This window comes from Phodopus roborovskii, unplaced genomic scaffold, assembly GCF_943737965.1.
Source record: "Phodopus roborovskii unplaced genomic scaffold, PHOROB, whole genome shotgun sequence".
Classification (NCBI taxonomy): Eukaryota; Metazoa; Chordata; class Mammalia; order Rodentia; family Cricetidae; genus Phodopus; species Phodopus roborovskii.
This window is the reverse complement of record NW_026125391.1, coordinates 6,830,206-6,850,778: the sequence shown is the minus strand read 5'-3', so window position 1 is coordinate 6,850,778 and position 20,573 is coordinate 6,830,206. Positions and strand designations below refer to the sequence as shown.

Genomic DNA, 20,573 nt, shown 5'->3' with positions numbered 1-20,573 from the left:
TTGAATGCTATGGGAAGGAACCCTGTAAAACGTGTTGCCAGAGGGGTGCTGGAATTGCTGTAAGACCTGATGCTTCACTCGCCTAGAAGTACCTGATATGTAAACATGGCCTGTGGATTTAAAATGGAGATTGGTGATATGATCTGAAAAATGCACAAATTTCTGTATCCTATTTCTTTGCTTTAGTTTACATGTATTTACTGTGCAAAATTTATCTCATTATTTTGTCCAGAAGAAATGTGTGTGTGTATGATATATATATATATATATATATATATATATATATATATATACTTTATAGGTAGTTTCTGTAGCTTTTTTTAACCTTTAGAATTTTAATGCATAGAGAATGAACTAGGTTTTAGAGATTGTGACAGTCTACTGTAATTCTGAAAATGATTATTATGTACACATTATTAGGCGGTGAGCTGTCCTATTTCAGAGGCATGTCTCACCTTTGAAACAGCTTCTTATTGTCCTTTCCTGTGTACCAGACAGGCAGATGAGTGAAAGTAAACATAACTCATTTTTGTTATCATACAGATTTGTAAAATTTTTCCTTTTTGGAATTGTATATATAAGAGTGGTAGGGCTGTTTTAAAGCACTTAGTACCATTCATTAAAAACAAACAAACAAAAACCAGACAAAACCAGAATCCTACTTAAAGGAACTAGTTCACCATGCTATCCAGGTGAGATTCATGAGGCTTTGTCATTTCTGATACCCTTTAATGGTGGGATTTGGTGGCCTTGGGATGGTTGTAATGAAGATGTGGGAGAAGATGGACATATGAGTGTTGATTAGCTCAAACAAGGGGCAACTTGTTACAACTTAAATAAATATCTTAATTGTCGATGCTCTTGCTGTGTAGCATTAGATACTGTCAGCAATTGTTTTCTAAAACAGTGATGTAATTGCTGTGACCATAAATCATCAGTATGCTTTACCCATGACTTGTGAACTGTGTTGTTTTAAAATGTTAGCATAGGCTTGCTGCTGCACGTATGCCTTTGCTGTGGGACCCTTCTAACTGGCTGAGCTATCAATGTCCTGCTCAGCTCATGAAGCTCACTGGGTTGTCACTTAATTCCATTAATTGCCTGGCTTTGTAAACATTTCTCTTCATGAGATTCTCTCACTGCAAAGTTGTTTGTAACGGGTTTTCAGAACCTTGTCACACACTTAAAATTATTTTGTAAACCTTTGTTAACAAACTTTGACCCCATTTACTTTATAAAGTTGTTCTGAAACCTAATTTAGCTCTTCTAAGGGATTCCCTACTCAGATTTTTGGAGTCTTCATGGCCTTGCTCTTGCCTGTCTCTCTTCATGGCAGTCTCTGTAGCTGAACAGAATCACATCCAGCATCTTTTCTAGCCCACTTTCACATGATCCAGAGAGTCCATCCTGGTCATTTGAGGATAGGAGTAATAGAATTATTTTTTCTATTTCCATGAATATTCTGAGACCTTTGTTAGTATTCTTTATTACAAGCCTCTTATTTCCCTGCAACAATTTTTATTTAACATTTGATAAAATTGGAAACATGTGTAGAAACAAGACCAGGCAGTTTTAGTAAAATCCATGAACATTTTTTTTTTTTTAAATTTCATTATGCCCTTTTTACTTTTAGATCAATCATTTCATATACACAGTAACTGGATATTACTTGTTATGAATATTGATGCTGTCAATCTTGGAGCCTACTAATTTTTAAAATATAATTCCCAGCAAAATGTGTACATTTGTGGTGAAGTAGACACACCATTTTCTAATGGTTGGGTCTCCCCCCCCCCCAAAAAAAATAAGTGCAAGCATCTAAAACGACAGCAAAAGATATCTCTGAATAATTATCTGCATATTGTGCCAGTTTTACTAATCATAAATAGACTTTTCTTTTCACAGGTTCTCAAAAATAGAATTGAAATTTAAATGTTTGAAGCCCCACTTTAGTGTTGGCTTTGAGCCTAATATAAGATTGGAGTTGCATATTCACTGGAGACTTCTGTTCCTTTCCTCTCTTGTCTTCCATTCCTATTTATTCCTGGTCTCTTTTCCTTTTTCTGTGTCTATGTCCAGTAGAATTTATGTAATGATATGAAGCTGGTTGCTTCAAATATGTGCATAATGCTAGTGAGGGTGTTGTTTTTCTTCCATTATAATTTATGTTTGTGGAAATTATACGGACAAGTTTAATTTTTTTTTCCCATTGGATATTTCTAATAAATAGCCTCAACCTGCACACAGTCATTTGCTTGGGTGTGCACAGTATACACTCACACTCATAGATGTACAGTTCTAGTAGCTACTTGCAGGTCGCCTATATCTTCCTTACAAATATGCCACTAGTCTGAGTTTGCATAGTACACATTGACTGGTTTTAAGACTAATGACTGGAAGATTCTGAGAAACCTCCCCACCCCCAGGTTGACTCCTCTTGTTTTCTTAGAATATTTTCTTAAGTGGGAGTTTATTACATCGCCTGTCAGATAGGTTCTCATATTTGGGCATAAAATTCACGGAGGAAGAGCCTATATAATTGTTTTGCCTTTTTAAATGTAAAAAGGGAATATAGCAGAAGTGTGTCTTCCCTTCATTGGATGGCTTCACATCCATACAAGTATTTTGTAAATACTCCATGAAAGCAGTAAGAAAGAGGGATATGGAGTCGAATCTTTAATTTCTTGACCGTTTGTGACTTTCCTATCATGTAGAAATGCAGCCCAGTACATAATGACTGTAAGAGTTCTGTGGAGATACCCAATCCAGGCAAGCCTACAACTGCAGCATCATGTGCATTTATAGGGTGGTGCATCCCTCACAGAGTGACCAGCTGTACCTGTGGCTTCTCATTGCACAGCAGTTGTATAGAACTCATTGCTAGTGATATAGAAATTTTTAGCCCAATAAATAAATCATGTTTGTAATATGTATGTTTAATGTGAATAACATTAATAAATGAATGTTTAATGTGAAGAACAGTATCTACTTGTGGATAATCAAATGACTACTATACAGGGCATAGTTCTATGTTTTAAAAAGTTCAGTTGTATCTTCAGATGGCAATCACTGTTTTCGTGGGTGAAAAGAATAAAGTATGTATTTAGGCACCAAGAAAGTACAGAAAAGGGATCTTCATGTGACAGAACAAATGTTAAGATCTAACTTTGTTTCTGGAAACAACTTAGGAAATGTAGCAAATCAAGACATTACTATTACCAGAGCACCAGGCAGTAACAATAATGTCAAGAGCTCATTAATTAGTGGAAGAATATTTATTAATTTACTCCACTATTTTCTGGCTGTTATAACATGTTCCCATTTGAGGCTTCCAGATTTTGTTTTATTTTGTAACAACATGATGTGCAGTTTATTGGGGCTTCAGTTGAGTTGGAGGACCACTCAGAGCATCCATACAGGTTCCCAGAAGTCTGTGGAGAGGATGCCCCCAGAACTGAGGGGGCTAGAGAAAAGCTCTCAGCAGGCTCATTTGTGTGGTGTGAATGACTCACTGGGAGAAATACAGCTGGTGACAAAGGTCCAGGGGTGGTTCAGGTTAATGAATTGTGCTTTGTTATCCTGGGGGAATTTTCCCCACTGGGAAAGCTGCCTTCCCACTGTTCCCCTAACTGCACCCTGGCTGGTTGAAATATTGTTCCCTTTTGTTTTCCCTCACATTCTGGAGTTAGAGTGAGGAACAGCAGATTCATTTATTGTTTAGTTGAATCAGAACGACTGCAATTCTACAAACAAATTGGACTTGAGTTAGGAGTGCTTTGTCATAAATAAACTTGGAAGGGATGGCTTCCTGCTCCTAGCTGGCATGCTTCACTGGGTTAAAATCAGCTTCTAAAGGGGCTGATTTATTGCTGCTCTGACTGATGACAGAGCACACACACCTGTCCTCGCTCTGCTCTCTTGTTTCTGTCTCTGTTCCCCTAAAGCGCACTCAGCAAAAGCTTATGGCACAAGAAGCAGTATTCTATTTTCTGAATTATTCTTTTCATTTTTGCCTCCATTTAAAAAAAAATCAGCTGTATGATGGAAGCCTCTGAGTGAATGATTCTTTGTGATCTGGAAAGAAAAAGCTATTTCATAGATTGGTTAACGGCACTTTCCATGGTGGGGTCAGGTGAATCATCTTTTCACATATAATGTTTTGGACATTTTAAAATTTAACAACATGTTTTTGCTACAGGCTGCAACTGTTATAGCAATACCTGCAAATGACGATTTTCAGCGACTGTTAAATGCATTTTTTCTATTAAAATATGTTTACTTCATTTTGTTGTTTCATAAATCATCTAAAGACACAGAAAATCCCTCAGTGTTGGGGAAGTATTTGCTTTGCACTTTATGAGCATTAAGTACATACTTGATACTTTGGGTACAGAAATAAAAGTTAAATCACCAAGTCCCTGCCACTTAACACCAGCAGGTTCCATAAGGAAGAACACTTGGGCAGTCAGTTATATTGTGTCACTAAAAGCATCTTGAGTTTTAAGTTGTTTCTTGCAAAGTAGGTTAGATTGGTTTTAATTTTTTTTTAAATTTAAACAAAGCAAAAACAACAACCAGAAGCAGTCATCCTGCATATTCTGTCTATCCTCTGTAGGCTAAGCTTGCCCCAAACTCTGCAGCCTTCTGCTTCCCAAGTTCTGGGATCAAGGGCATGTGCTGACACACCCGGCCTTGGTTTTAATTTTTAAAAGGTTTTAATTTCTTTCTGGCTGAAATTCTGACCATGATGTGCATGTTTATATGGAGATAAATTTGTACCCCCTTTTAGCAGTGAGATCTTGGGAGTTTGAATTGTTAGAGGACCTCTGAAACACACAGCTTTACACTTATATCTAGGTTGGAGTTGCAGAGAGAAATATATATTTAAAAAAATTAGGACAATCCAGATATAAAAACATGATTCCTGAGATCGTGTCAGTCTTGGAACTGTATCTGTGTTCATTATGCTCATTTATTTTTACTGTGCCACATTTTGAAGGCTTGTGGTATTGTTTGTAATACCTCTGTATTATATGTATCCTGGTTAGGTCTGTTGTCTAAGGTACTGTTAATAAACAGGACATCATGGCAGAGACTCAAGCATTTGGAATGAGAAAGATATTGTTTAATTTTTCTAGCATTAGACTGTTATGTTTCAGGGAGAAAATTACTATAAGTAATTGGACAGATTACCAGTAGAAATTAGGTCAATAGCCCAGACCCATGAATACTTACCTTTATAATAGACTTGACAGTAATACAAATCTGTTCAAAGAAAATGGAACTATCCCTGACATGGAATAATGAGACTGTTATATATAAAACACATGGTCCCTGCTTTCCTTTTAATTATCATGTGAGAACAAAGTCAGTTTTTGCAGCTGGTTCTCCTTCAGTTTATTTGCCTTGACTAAATCTCACACCTAGGGGGTTTGGAACATTACAGACAGCAGGTGTGATTATGTAACTAATAATTGACTTCTGTGTCTGTCCCTACAACTTGGCTGTTCTGTAAGCATCCTTAGCACAAGGAGCTACCCTCCTTTTCTTATGTGCAAATGCTTTCCGAGCCATATGTAGAGTATACATTTGAATCCAGTCACAGGTTTAGCAAGACCAGTTATTTAATTACTTTTCTACAATGGGTTTGGAAGGAATGATGAGTTTCAGCCACTTTAAGTGTAGTTGGCAAGCAGCCATTTATTAAAGCCCAGCATGACATTGATTTTTGACGAGAAGAAATGGAAACATGGCAGTAACTATGTATCCTGAAGGAAACACTCTGTATTATCGATGAGCTGTGTTTCCCTAAAGCCTCTTCCAAAACTTTATTTGAGTTTCGTTTTATTGTATTAATCTCAGTATACTATATGCTCTTTGCTAAAACATGGATTATTGTTAAAAACAAAAGGTGGTAATTGCAAATTATTACCTGAGCAGCTATCTTTTCCACTCACCCTTAGGACAAAGATGTAATTTATTTTAGACATGGCCCTTCCTAAAAAAAAAAAAAAAAAAAAAAAAAAAAAAAAAATTCAAAATTGAGACCACTTATGGTTACTCACTATGCAGATTAAATAGACTATCAAGACAAAATCATTTGATTTGGCTCATTTCCCTCCCCCATCTTCTCTAGTGATTAAAGCTCTCTCCTAACTTGCCAAATTGATAGGACTTGGCATTAAAACATGAGCTGTGAAGAAAATCTTGGGGAAGATTACATTTTCTGGACTTCAAAGATTAGTCACCAGAGACAGATGACAAAAAGAGCTGGCCTTGTTGATATTATGCATTCTTTCTTCCCTTCTCTGTCTTCTACCATCACCAAGGAGACCTATACCCCCAGCCTTGCTCTAACAGAGAACATTAACTTTGCATTCTGGATTTTTGTAAATATGATGAATTTGAATGAGGAACTGTTTATAAATTTAGCATATTTTATCTTATCATCAAGTGTGAAAGGATTAAATTAAAATGTATTGACTGCTTGTGGAAATCACCCTGAAAAGTAGTCCTTTTTTTTTTTTTTTTTTTTAAATTAAACCATTATACTCTGTTGAAATGAGTATGTCTAGCTGGTTGGATTCCAGCTTTTAGAGCTGATCATTTTTACTCTTGCATGTACCAATGTACCATTTATGTAATGAAAATGAGTGAGACATGTGAGTTCAGGCAGAGTCTGCAGAGCCTACTGACAGCTGTAGCTTGGAGAACAAACTGACCTGTGGATAATGTTGTAATTTGAACCAGTCATTAAAGCAGTGACATGATAATGCCTGGAAATTAGTCCACATTTATACATAAGGAAGGTGGTGTTACAATAGGAATAGCAGTGTCATCAGATCGGGACAGAAACTTTGGCAGGCTTGTTACTTGAAGCACAGCAACAACAGTGTGAGTCATCATCTTCAGCTAGCTTGATCTTTGCAATTTGATACCCCAAGAATGAAGTCTACAATTATGGCAATCATGGGTAGTACATTCATTATATTCTTTCTAATTTTTAGAATAATGCTGAAATACAGTTTTGTCATATTTTTTCCTAGCTGTGAAAATAATATCCAGGACCTTTTTAAGGCCATAAGTGATTTCAACATCTGGCTTCCCCATAGTCTATTAAAATTGCTTAAAATATTAACAGTGCTTTACTTTTCTAAATTGGGTCAGCCTTCCATTTGGTTTGTGCCTTAGAACCCATTTCTAAACAAGGATATTTGACCTTTTCAGAGAACGTTGTCACTCCAACACCTTTCTTTGATGTCATTTGGGTAAGAGGAATAATAAAATAGGTTCTTATCATTCCTTCTCTTGACTTACCTTAGAATCTCTCCCTCTTCTTTTATTTCACTACCCCTTCCTTCATGCTTTTCCTCCTTTCAGTCTACTCCCTGTACTGTCCTGGCTCAGCAGTTACTGAATGCATAGCATAGGGAAGGCTTGATATTTAACAATTTAGTGAGTCTTAACAAGGCATATAGTGATTATTGCCTCATTTATAGGTGGAATTAAATAATCTGCCTAATAGAAACAGAAGGAAACTATTGGGGCTAGACATGGTGACATTCACCTGAAGTCCTGTCTAGCACTTGGCAGGCTAGACAAGAAAATGGTGAGTTTGCTGTTGCCTTTAGCTATACAGTGAGACACTGTCTCAAAATTGAGAGAGAGAGAGGGAGAGGGAGAGAGAGAGAGAGAGAGAGAGAGAGAGAGAGAGAGAGAGAGAGAGAGAGAGAGAGAGAGAGAGGGAGGTGGGGCGAGAAAGCAGAAAGGAATAAAATAACAGCATATGAAAAGCAACTAAGGTAATGGTGGAGTAGGGATTACAACCCTATTGGTTTCCTAGCCTAAAACCTCCTGGGTTCCTCTAGCTATGGTTGATTCTGTTTCTATTGTGTCTCCATGGAAAACAGACTGTTTTCTGATTACTCAGAAAGTCAGCTACCCTCTCACTCATCCATATCATTCCATCAGTAGTGTTAGGGTAACCTAGATGTGATAGCTTGGCATTGCTGAAGACAGGCCTTCATGTTAGATAACAGAAAATCAGTCTGTCATCTTCACAAGAGTTCTCTCTGCAGATGAATAATATCAAAACCCAGCACCAGGAGCTATGGTAGCTGCCTTGCATGTATTTGCTCATTAATCTTTACTATACCTCCTCTGATAGTTATAGTTATCACTATGTTAGAATTAGGAAACAGAAGTCTGGGAATATGAGTAATGGGTAGAGCTGAGATATAATTTCAAGGTTATTTTAATTCAGAATTCATGAGGCAAGATGACTGCTTGTATTTTATTATTATTTGAGTAAGTCCTGTGAATATTAACTACAAAATTGGAATAAGAAAACCTGGTGAATCATGATAGAAACAATTCTGACTAGGAAAAAAAATGTTAGTTCAACAGTGTTAGTGTATACTTGTATTCTTAGCACTTACCAAGACACAACTTGGGCTATGGAATAAAACCTCATCTCAAAAAGGAAAAAAACAAAACAAAAAACAAACAAACAAAAAAAAAAAACCCCAAAACTAAAGACATAGTAGTCTTATGATTTTTTTATAATTTATAGTATCTGATGAAAATTTTAAAATTATAAAATAAGACACAATTCATTAAATGATTCATGAAATACAAGATAATCTTGTTAATGGTTTATTCATCTTATATTTTGATGAATTATCTAATTTTATAACTTTTCATCTTACCTAGTTACTAAAACTGTAAACACAAAGGTGATTCTAAAAGAGCACTTCTATAGGAAGCCAGTTATTTTAACATTTATTACATGTCTCATTTATTGGAAGGTAAAATCCGGAGTAAAGTTTCTGTGCCAGTGAGTCATGAGATTCAGCTGGGACAAAGTCTTCTCAGGAGCTGGAAAGTATCACATGTACTCTTATGAATTATTCCTGTAAGATATCAAATGGAATTAATTATTCAGCTTGGATGGGTCAGGGTTGCAGTATTTCCAATTTTGTTTGATAAGGTATACTTTCCAATTTTATTGGCAACAACATAAGAAATTAGGAGCTACTTGTAAGGTTTATTTATTCAGCATATAGCACTTATGTGTGTACTATGTGACAGACATTATTCTTGGAGGCAATAATATTCATTCCCCTCCGTTGGATATTTAGTTTCTTTTTTGGTGAATTATCTCTTCTTTCCTTGGTCTGTTTATTATTATTATTATTATTATTATTATTATTATTATTATTATTTGTTCTCAGTTTTGTTTACTTAGTTCTTGTTTCTATGCTTTAAGAGGGGCCATTTAATAGTATTGTAATAATTCTTCCCTTTCTGGTTGAATCAACTGCAAATGAATTCCTGTGATGCATAGATGAAGTATGACTGTCAGATCTTGGATGCCAGGTGGTCCACAAAAGTGACTTCTTAACAGTAGAAATACATGAAACAACTTGATCACCATGCTGTCCCATTCCCCTGAAAGATTTTAAAGTTTTCAGACAGGTAGGAAAATGCAGATCAAATCTGGCAGTCCCCCAGGGTCAACAGGACTGACTTGGGAATCTCCTTGATTCTAGGTAGTGTGGGTTGCAGAGCAGAGTGCTGGAGGGACCGATGTAAAGACAAATCTACAGAGATCTGAAGATGGCCCCTAAAAGCCTAAAAGCCTGGTTACTAATTTACATGTAAGAAAAATGCAGGAGGCTGGAACAAATTATGCAAAATTGTCAGAGGAAAAGCCCTCAGATTTCACAGACTGGATCTTGTGTGATCACATCAGGGATAGAAACCTTCAGAATTTATGAAAAATTAGATGGTCAGAGGAAGGACTGTCCCACCTTGCCAGAGAGCAGAATTCACTCTAGCATAGATGCCTGATGGCTCTCCCAATGAAGCCTGGAAATGCATTTCTGCTGTTGTGAAAGGACTCAGCTGTGTTCCATGTGAAGCTCAAGTGTGCTCCTAACAATGCAAGAATGTCCAGGTCCCAAAGAGATGAGGAATTTAAGGTTGAGAATCCAATGAAAATGGTTTGTTATAAAAAGACAGCAGTCTGTGTCTCAAAAGAAGGACAAAATAAGGCACAAAATAGTTAGATATGAAATATTAAATGATATATCACCTTTGAGTCCATTTCCAGTGCCTCAGAAGATGTGTCAATGCAGTCTCTAAAGGAGAAGAGGCAAACAGGAGGAGTGAAGAGAAACAGAATTGTTTTTGTTGTTTAGCTTTTGTTGTTGTAATAGTTCTGTTGTGTAATTTGTATATGTCATTAACTCAACATTATATTTTGTCACTTGTGGTGTAGACAGTTAAATAATATGATGGCTAATCTTGTTTGTCAGCTTTATGAGCTGGAGAAATACCAGGAGACTAGTGTAGTAAACTTCTGGGTATGTCTGTAAGAATATTTTCAGAATTGAGTTTAAGGGTAAAATGCACCCTAGATGTGGGTACACCATCCTGTGGGATAGGGGCCAAATGGGATAAAAGGGGAAATGAAAATTAATTTAGACTCAAGAAATACAAAGTGACCATAGTCAGGAAGGTTGTATTATTTGTTAAAGATAAAACATATTTATTATTTGAGTGATTTCATCTCATTCTTATTTTAGAAGATTTGTCTCCTATGGCCAAGCTCATGATGTGAATTCTGATATGCAGAAAGACCAAGATGCTGTTCTGACATTAATCAAAGAAATAAAATCTGTAATCTGAAGTTTTTAAACTCAAGTTTCATAAGGCAGTGCTTTCTAATCTCTGCATAAAATAGTTTTAGTGATTTTTTTTCATTTTCATCAAATTTTTGGGTATGCTGTTTCGGTTATGATTATCTTTTAGATTTTGTACAACTCTCAAGATTGCCTCTGTAAAGGGATTTGTATAGAGTTGGTCTAATACCACTGACTGAACACGGCTACTTCCTCAAATTATGATTTGAAATATCATACAGTTTTGAATCTGGTGTTACCTGAAAGGATTGTGTAGGGTATATGATTCATGAAACAAACAAAAAAAAAAAAAAAATGGTGTTTTAAGAAGACAAATACCAAAGGCTAACAAGCTTAAAGATTATATTATCTTTCTATCAAGGAATTACTTATCTTTAAAGGTGATTAACTTACTCTCCATATTGTTGTAGTCTACATTTGTTGGATAAAATGTTTATCTAAGGTCACTGTTTTCAAAAGAAATACAGAAATGAAAGGACAGATACTGTTGTCAGTCACTCTTCTATGTAATGGAGCCATCTTGGTATCCTAGCATTTTAGTTTTATCTGACTTTAGCCTGAGGAGCAGTGTGGTGCTGTCCTTGAGTCAGGAATTCCAGGCACAGGTCACATTGTAGTCCTCACAACTCTGAGCACACTAACAGAGTGTATAAATTTGAAGCATTAAGGTGGGGGGGGTGGGGAGTGTGGGGGGCGGGGGGATACACTTTAGTAGAGATAGTGTATGGAGCTTTTTACTTTTCTTAATTATTATTTTTCTTATTTACATATCAAACCCAGTTCCCTCTCCCTCCCAGCCTCCCATGCCCTCTCACCCCCCTCCATCCTATTCCCCATTACACAGGGATGGTGAGGCCTTCCCGGAGAGATCATCACAATCTGTCAAGTCATTTGAAGTTGGGCCTAGGCCCTCCATGGAGTTTTAAAATTTTTGTTTTGTTTTGTTTTTCTGTATGAAAGGCACATTTCAATTTTGAGTGTCATTATAAAGTCTTCAGAATGGAAGAGGTTTTGAAGACCATGAGAAGGAGGAGGAGGAGAAGCAGGAGGAGGAGGAGAAGCAAATGGATTCACTTTTTATTACTGCTGTGTTTTCTTTCTTTCTGTTCCTAAGTGTGAAAGCTGGAGCTCAAGAAGGCTTACAAACTGAAAGAACCGTATTGTTTTGGACTGGTGTACATTTCAGAATCAGAACTGTTGGGTTCGGGCCCCACCTCTCTAGTCCTTCTCTGCATCACACTGCTTCTACTCCTGGGGTCACAAATAACTAGTTTTCTTCTTGTAATTCCTATCCCAAATAATCAATGCAGTGAATCATTTTTTAACAATGTATGTTTCTGTGGAACTCAAGGGCTGGGCTGTTTTGTTGGTTCTTACCAAGAAATGCTTAAAATGATAAATTTTGGTTACATATATTTCATTTCTCCTAGGCATAAATGTTGAAAAAAAAAAGTATATCCTGGCTTTTCTCTAAAGCTCCTTAGCAAATAATTTATGTTAAATTGTCATTTGTTATTTGTGTTGCCTTCACTTAAAATGTGAACAAAATACTTGTTGAAATACTGAATGTCTTCATCCATCCTGTATTTATTTTCCCCATTACTTGTGATATTGAATCTTTTTATGTGTGAAAGTAATTTTGTTTGGTAAGGTTTTTATTTTTGAGACTTCTTCCTCATGCTTTTCATTTGGGATTGTTCTGAGCTATAGAATAAATTTCCTAGATAGATTTAGACTGATTTCTCATATAGCACCCTGAAATTTGGCCCTTCATTTTTTTTTTTTTTTTTTAAAAAAGGCATTATAATTGGCAGTTGTATGGAATCCCTTTAGAAACTTTAGAGTCTTTTGGTTATTTTGGAATGGCCATCACTTACAGACCATTTTTTATGATGAATACAATATGTATTTATTCCTGCTCCCTTTCCCACTTTATTTTATATTAGCTACCGAGCCATCATTCATTCATTCATTCACTAGTCAATAAACATTTACTAAGTTTGGAATCCGTGTGTTGCTCTGTGCAGATAAATGGGTTTGGATGATTCCTCGTGGGACAAAGGTGGATTAAACACATAATGACAGTGAATTGACTAGTGGTACAGATGAAGGGAGCAGGAAGGCCGCTGCCCACTTTAGAATGAATAAGCAGAGGCCTTGCTGGGGAAGTGACACTCAGTCCACTCCGAAGGATAATTAAGCTGCATTTTTCTTGGTAGAAAATTGCTCGGCAACCTGTATAAATAATCTGAGATTTTTCCAAGAATTTAAGAAGATAAATAATTAACAGTAAAGGCTAACTTTGAACACATGAGGTTTGGCCACCTGGTAACTTCCATGTCACAGAATTGACACAGTATGACTTGGTGTCAGTGAGGACTCTGAATTAATGGTAGTAGTGGTAGGAAACACATAAAATAGTGTTCCTTAGCCCCGTAGAAAATGGAAACAGGTATGACCAAGGAGTCTCACTGGCAAAGGGGCATTTGAACAACTCTTGACTTCAGGATTAGGAATATCTATACATATATACATACATACATACATACATACATACATACATACATATATATATACACATATTTAGGTGTTCGATAGTAAAGCTCATCCTGTTGAAAGTGTTTGAGAAAATAACTGCTGTAGTCAGTATTTACCAAATTCTTAAAGCAGAGCAGGGTAGAGGGTCATTGTCCATTTTTCCTTTATTGACTGGTCTTGTGAAATAGAAAACCCATTTAATTTGACATTAGACCTGCTAAAGTGAAATTGAAATTTTTACATGTTGATTCTTGTTTGTGTACAAGTATTATTGCCTCAGGTGGTTCGAATATGGTGATCCTTGAACTAGGAATATGACCTAAATGTTTTAGTCTAAACTACCTTCTGGGAACACACATATGTTTCACTTGTGATTTGTTCAAGTTCTGTATATTTCAATATCCCAAAGTGTAGCTTATGTTACTATAACAAATTATAACTGTATTTCTTCATCTAATTTCTGTTAAATTCTGCTTTGTGGCATGACCATTATCTTAAGAATGTTTTAGTTTTCAATGTCTTAGTTCTGTCCTCATTTCTGTGGTAAAATACTCCAACAAAAGTAACTTAAGGTAGAAAGTACTTATTGTGGCTCTCAGTTCCACAGATACACTCTATCATGGTAGAAAGGCATCATTCCAGGAATCAGAAGCTGGGTGGTCATGCTTTGTGTACACTTCAAGTTCAGAGTGGACACAACTGTGGTCAGTTTATCATATAAAGCCTCAAGGTTCACTTCTGATGTCATACTTGTGCCAGCCTGTCCCCCACTAAGGTTGTATAACTTCCTCAAATCGTGTTGCTAAATGCATATCAAGTGTTCCAATACTGGAGCTGGTAGGAGACATTTCACATTCAAATTACAGCATCAAGACATCTCAAATTTTTCTTTGGCTATAGCGTGTTCTATGCTACTGTTTTTCTTTTTCTTTTCATTTTTTTTTTTTTTTTTTTTTTTTTTGCCAGTTTTATCCACTTGTTTGTTAAATAACATGGCCAGAGAGGATCTTTGTATCACATTTATTTTGTGTGGCCCAGGGCCTGATGACAACAATTGGACCCCCAGTAATGTTACTGTTTTATTTTGTTTTGTTTTTGGTTGTTGTTTTTGTTCTTTTGGTTTTTTTGAGACATGGTTTTTCTGTATAACAGTACTGGCTGTTTTGTAAACCAGGCTGGCTTTGAACTCACTGAGATCTGTCTGCCTCTGCCTCCCAAGTGCTGTGATGAATGGCATGTGCCACCACTGCCCAGCAGGAGTGTTACTGTTACTCCTAGTTCTCAGTGTATTATGGTTTGACTGTTGCTTAAGACTTAATTGTGTGCCCTCCCAATCTACTGTCCTTTCCCTATTCATCCTTCCACAAATACATATTTGCTTAATTTACACAGAAATTTCTCTTCAACAATAAGACTTTGTTAATACTGCATACATTAGAAGACCCTCGGGTTCTACCCTGTGCAGATTCCCCTGGAACCACCGACTACTTACTCTTTACAGTTTGTTTTAATTGTCCTTTTGTTGTGTGGTGATAGTTTCTTCTCTCACTTCCTGTCCTTTGGCTACCTTTACATTTGTGTTAGCTTCTTTTCACTATGGCAGAATATATGAATAATTAACAAATGGAAGAAATATATATTTACTGTGGCTCATAGTTTTGCCTGGGACATGAGACAACATGGTACATCATGATGGAAACATGTGGTAAAGGAAGCTGCTAACCTCATAGTGAACAGGAATCAAAAGACAAGTATATGCTGGGTGTCAATAATCCCTTCAAGGGTAAAAACCTCAAAATCCTAAAAACCCTGCTTTATAATGCCTCATAATTCCAGTGGTGGCATAGGCTGAGGACTAATCCTTTAGCATGTGAGCCTTCCAGGGATTTAAAAGATCTCAACAACAGTACTAATCTCCCTCTGTCCTGGAGCTTATCTATATTTCATTATCATCAATAAGGCACATCTTATGCCCTTTGCTTACTTTACACATTCACCATAGTTTTCAGCCCAAGTGTTTAATTTTCACAGATTTTTTTTCTTGATCTTTTTTCTTAGTTACTTTAGTCAAAGACAGGTTCCTTTGCTACTGCTTCCTTTATTTAGATTGTATCTCAGTTTGTCACTGCACATTTGTAAGTTTCAATGTTTAATTGTTTAATTATGGTTTCTTACTCTTATGACAATTTGATAACACTGAAAGTTCTAAGCAGCTATCATTACACTGAAGTGTCTTCAGAGCATGGCACAAGTCCTGGCACCTGCACGATAATCAGTAAATACAGGCCAAAACACCCTTTTTGAATGTAATATCACTTCAATCCAAACTTTCCTGTAAAACATAGCTTGCATTTTCCTAGTGTTTTCAAGATACACTCTATATAGCTATATAGCACCAAAATATGTATTCTGTACAATCTCTAAGTATTTAAAGCTTGCTGGGTTTATGCAACTCCTTTATCATTATATTAGCACAGTCAACATTAGAACTTCAATAAAATAAAAGTAAATAGGTATTTAATTTTTCTGCTTTTCCGTCTTTGTTTTTTCCTATTTAGCTTTCCTTAATCCTCAAATTCCTGTGTGGTATTGCTATGGAGGACCTCACAGCGTTAGATCTGATGCCAGACCTCAACAGGTGCTTGAGAAATGAAGACATACATTATTTATAGGACAGGATGTTGTCTTTCACTTTAATTAAGTTGACTGTGGAGATGGTCCAGTGCTAAAGGATGCTGAGCACTAGTGGCTCCATTCTCATGATTATCACAAAGTCCCTAGGTAGAGATTTACTGTACTGTGTCGCCATAACAAATAAAGACGCTGTCACCTAAGCAACTCATTATTGTTTGTTTCCTATTTGGTCAGTTCCAAAGAGATCTTGTGTGAGTATAGCTGGGAATTTATTAAAGCTTACAAATCCCTGTTGTTCCATATATCTGAAAATAAACCATATATAAGCCTATAATGTACTATACAGGGTTTGTTTTGGACTTACATCAAAAGCTGAGAAAATGTAGCACATAGAGTTTTACTAACATGTACACAAACTTCAGTTCTTTATACTTAGACTTTTCACCAAGCAGGACTCCAAGGTAATATTTCCCATCTATTTAGAACAGTTTATAACTATTTTTTTTCATGAGCAAAAAAAAAAAAATTCAAATTGAATTTTACCACAATTAACATTTCTTATAACTTCTATTTTGCTCAGATATCATGAAAACCTGTACTATATTCACTTTTGAGGCTCAACTCCCAATAAAATCGGGAGCTAAACCACTGGAAAATGGGAGATGATGCGTGTGAGAGGCACAGAGTGAGTTATTGTGGTAAATTTTGGAACAGATGAATCAGTTCAGTATTTATTTTTCTGTTTGAAGTCATGGCAGATGTTGGCCAAAAGAAAATGCAGCTACTTTGAACTCTAGATTGTGATTTTATGCACAGGTCTAATAAAATTATAACTCATTTTTATTTATCACTTATTATTCTAAACTTCTGTCTTGTGGTTTAGAAGTTGCTTCTTCCTTCCTTCTTTCCTTTCTTTCTTTCTTTCTTTCTTTCTTTCTTTCTTTCTTTCTTTCTTCCTTCCTTCCTTCCTCCCTTTCTTTCTCTTTTCTTCCCACTAATAACAATAGGAGCTGGAAGATAGAACAACTAAGAGTACTTACTGTTTTTGCAGAGGGCCTAGGCTGGATTCTATTAGGTCAAAACTGCTGTTATCTCCAGTTCCAGGGGAATATCCTCCTCTGACTTCCATGGGCATTTTATACATGTGGTGCATATACAAACAGGCGGACACCTACACACAAGTACACATATAATACATATAAATCATAGTATTTCCTTTGAAAAGGAAATTTAGTGGGTTTTGGTTTTGTTTTGTTTGTTTTGGTCAGTTTATGAACTTCAACTTCTTCCATATCCTCTTACCTTACTGGATGCGAAAGATCTGATATGAGGGACTTTGGAATTTGGTCACCTGAGCCCAAGGACTACCTTATCTTGGTTATTGCTGGGAATCTTGTATTTTCTGACTTTCAAGAGTAACTATAAATTTGAATAACTTCTGAGTTTTAACCCTTTTAAGAGTAATAGACAAACCTATTTTCTTTTGTGTGTTTGATTTGTTTTCATAACCTACTTTTTTCCCAGTACAAATGGTATAAGCAGCCTTTTCAAATAAGCCACTCATGGTAGGTATGTGCATCTCAGTACAGATCCCAAGTGTGTTCAACTGCACATAAACAGCCTTTCATATCTGTGGCTTTTATTTGTAAGCTAGTCTTATGGAAGAACAGAATTTTCCATGAATTTAAAGGAGGAGAATTATTGTGTGTTCCAAAAATAATTTTTCCCAACATAAAGATAAAAATATTTCAAAAGCAGATACTCTCTTAATGAGGGGATTCATGGCTTGTCTTATTGAAGGCTGTTCTGACATCATTTCTGATAGATTTCTGTACCCTTGGGCTAGGTTTCTTTGGAAGTAGTTCAGAAATCTCTGCATGTTGTTGGAATCAAAGCATGCCATGTAGGTTCTCCAAAAAATACAGCTAATGAGACAACATATTAATAACAGAAAAATTTCAGCTATCATCCCATTGTATTGATTTATTTGAGATGTTATAAATACCACTTTTGATTAATGTTAAAATAAGTGACATGTAACATTTTTGGTGGATAGTAGGAGTCTCTTTTCAAAAAATACTTTATTTATACATCTTTAAATGCAAAAAGAATGTTATATTTGGTAAGCATGCCTTTGACACATGTAATGTACACTAGCTTCTTATTGCTTGCCTGAACTTTTAGAAGTGGTTTGTCGCTGGCTTACAGAGAATACAAGAGAAGCTTTATTAAGTGTTTCTACTTCAGTTCTCCTTATAGGCAAGGGCTTTTTGTAGGCACACATATGCCTTGAGATTCTGTTTTGGCATTACCCACAGGGACTGGCAAAGGCAGTTTTATGGGGGTATGATTTCATACAGAAATGGTTTCTGTAGCTATTGTTTTCCTCTTGGGTTTTATAAAAGTAACTGGCACTTAGAGTGTCAGCCTAATAGGAAACACAACCAGTCTATATTGTACTCTTGGGGGGAGGGGTAGGATTCATTTATTGACTGGAGACAGAAGTTTGTTGTCCCTCAGTACTGATTTGGGGGAGCCAAAGAAACAAAAATCGGATATGAAAAAAATCGTGGTGATAGGGTGATGAGAAATGTGGAAAATGAGTGGTGATTGGAATGGCTGCTTCTGGAGGCAAGCAGCAGCATATAGCCTTACCTATGCTTGGAATGGTGTATCCAGCCACTGAGTGACAGCTGTTCAACTTTTTATACCACCTGCCTTTCCACCTTAGTGTATTCTTTGTGTTTATTTTTCCTCTCACCCAAAAATCTTTTTTATATATCTAATTTCTTTGTATTTTCACTAGGTATAGAAATCCATCAAACACCTCCATTTGCTACTGACATTCTAGTCTTTTCTTCTCTACTGATTATTTACTTGCAATGTGCGTTCTCTACATTGCTCTCTTTATTATGTCTCATCATGTCCCTCTATTATTTATACTTCCTCTAGCTTCCTTTTAGAAGTATGTTACAGTTGTTGATAATTGAACTATGTAGCCCTGGATAATGACCTCCTTGAAAAATGAACCAAAGTTCAAAATTCACCACCCAAAATTTGCTGTTATATTGATATTGACAGTTAAAATTTCTTACCTAATAATTTTCTAATTATTTCTAACTATGGTATTAGAAAATAAAATTGTGTATAACATTCCCATTATGACGATCAAGTTTACCCTTCTTTACCAGTAAAAGAGCATAGTGTAGACACAGTTGAGTGATCTTTTATAAGCTGTTCTGCTTAGATGATGATCAATTTGCAAATTAACTTCTTAGGCAAGGGGGATTGCAGTTAGAGCACTATATAGAGCAAGAAAGCACTGGGAAAGGAGAGTGTATGTTTGGGCAGCCTTTCATGGGTAGCCCTTGTCTGAATGGGAGCTATGCCCATTTATACCCGAGTAAACTGATTTATTAATTGATGTGAAGTTTATAATACTCTTTCTCTGCTTCCACTCTGTTCTCTGCTTTGGTTGTATCCAACTATATTGGTCAAAAAGAGAAGAAACATTTTAATAATGAATATATTAATTTTTGATCTAAGCAAAAATAGTACTTGTTAAAGATCACAGGCCAGGTGGGTCTGAAATAACACTGATGGCTTTTCTTTTTTCTTTTTTCAATAAGTTTCATTGCTTTAAAATTCTTTGGTGTGTTATGGACTTTGAATTAGTCATGATGTATAATATAATATATATGTATATATACATTTATACAATTTTGATTTATTGAGTTATATGGATTAGGAAAATCTTAAGAACATTACTGTTCATCTGATAGACACAGTGGAAAGCACATGGCTGAAGACTTGGTTTTCATCTGTTGGCAATAAGGAGAGGTAACCAAATCATGAGCTCATTACCATCGTCAGTGGATTAATAACTAAATGTACTGTTACTACAGTGACAGGTCATTAGCTGTGTGACATTGAAGGTTATATTATTCCATGTCATCCATCCCTATTCATGCATGATCATCATGGGCTATGTAGTATTGCTTTCTGTCATGGTATTTTGCTGAGATAAGGCCCTTAAACTATAGAGTAAAGGCAAGCACACATACTGAAACCTCATAAATTGTGTATCAAATCACTCCTTTTATTTCTCCCTGGTGGTTTGTAATAATGATGTAAAGGTGAGTTTCCTCCTTGATCTCTTCATTATCAGACATTGGCAAGTTCAGTTTTTAACATTTCTCATTGACCTGGTGAGGAATCATTGTGGTAGGAAGTAAGTTTTCCTTACTGTTCTCCTAGTGACAGATGTTTGTTAAATTTCCTATTTTTGTGTCAAACATTTGTGCCATCCATGATGAGGATGTGTTTCCTTTAAGCAACAGTTTCATTTTGTTCATTTTGGCTGAATTATCTGCCTCAAACCCAACTTGAACTAATCATCATTTTCTGGTTGTCCCTTCAACCAGGATGACATTTTCTGAGACATGTGTCTCCCTCTCATAGAAGTAGTCACTTAGTAACTGCTTCCTCAGCATCTGCTGCACTACATAAGAGTCTCACGTGTACTGTAGTGAGAACATGATTAGGTGAAACTATATTTTTGTTTTTGTTTATTCCTCTGCTTTAATAAATCCCACAGCAGTGAAGAGCACAGTGACCTCCACTTGGTGCTGTGCCTTACGTGCTGAGACACTAGCAACTCTTGCTGCTAGCGTATCTTCAGCACTTGTGCAAACA

At 36.1% G+C, this 20,573-nt stretch overlaps 1 protein-coding gene across 3 annotated transcripts in view; it reads left to right on the top strand.

Annotated features, from left to right (window-relative positions):
- The window catches only part of Immp2l (inner mitochondrial membrane peptidase subunit 2), an 835,428-nt gene that overhangs the window by 253,373 nt on the left and 561,482 nt on the right, over positions 1-20,573 (top strand). The gene's annotated exons all lie outside the window — the stretch shown is intronic.